The sequence below is a fragment of the Fukomys damarensis genome, unplaced genomic scaffold (assembly GCF_012274545.1).
Source record: "Fukomys damarensis isolate Sample0158 unplaced genomic scaffold, DMR_v1.0_HiC HiC_scaffold_11, whole genome shotgun sequence".
NCBI lineage: Eukaryota > Metazoa > Chordata > Mammalia > Rodentia > Bathyergidae > Fukomys > Fukomys damarensis.
In genome coordinates this window covers 40,457,359-40,457,936 of record NW_022900923.1, presented here as the reverse complement: position 1 = coordinate 40,457,936, position 578 = coordinate 40,457,359, and the positions used below count along the sequence as shown (strand labels likewise).

At 57.6% G+C, this 578-nt stretch overlaps 1 long non-coding RNA gene across 1 annotated transcript in view; it reads right to left on the bottom strand.

The window, feature by feature from the left end:
* LOC104876868 overlaps positions 1–578 on the bottom strand; it is a 34,787-nt gene that overhangs the window by 33,603 nt on the left and 606 nt on the right. The gene's annotated exons all lie outside the window — the stretch shown is intronic.

Genomic DNA, 578 nt, shown 5'->3' with positions numbered 1-578 from the left:
AAAAAAAAAAAAAAAAAAAAAAAAAAAAAAAAGGAGAGAAGAGCAACCCTCTTTTCTGTCTGGCTCTCAGCTCCTTGTCTAGGAGAAGCCTGCTCTGTTGGGGCGAAGGACAGGAAAGAAAGCTACGGTTGGAGCTGTGCTCAGGCCTGGGGCTTCATGCACAGGGCATCCCTGGGTCTGGGGTTGAACTCGGCCACCTGCAAGTGTGTGTCAGCAGGGGAACCGCAGACAGTGACAGCCCCAGGTCACAGCGAGGTGCCCCTGCCACTACAGAGAGGCCACAAAGCGCTTCTCTCTCCAGTTTCCGTTGCTTTCCTGTCCCTCACAGCAGGTAGGGGTACAAGTCAGAGGGGGTGGGTGGTCTAAACTGGGGCTAGCTGGGCCAGCCTCTCTGGGCCCTGCACAGATAAACGAGGGAGGAACCCATCACCGGCATGAGGCTGAGGCTGGAGGTGGGGAGCAAGCCTCCTGCAGCCTGGGAGGAGCCAGTAGCTGGCTGATGCCCACCACGCGTCAGGTGACACTGCCCACCTCATCTCCCATCCAGAGATGCTCTCCCCCGACCGTAGGGTAGGGGT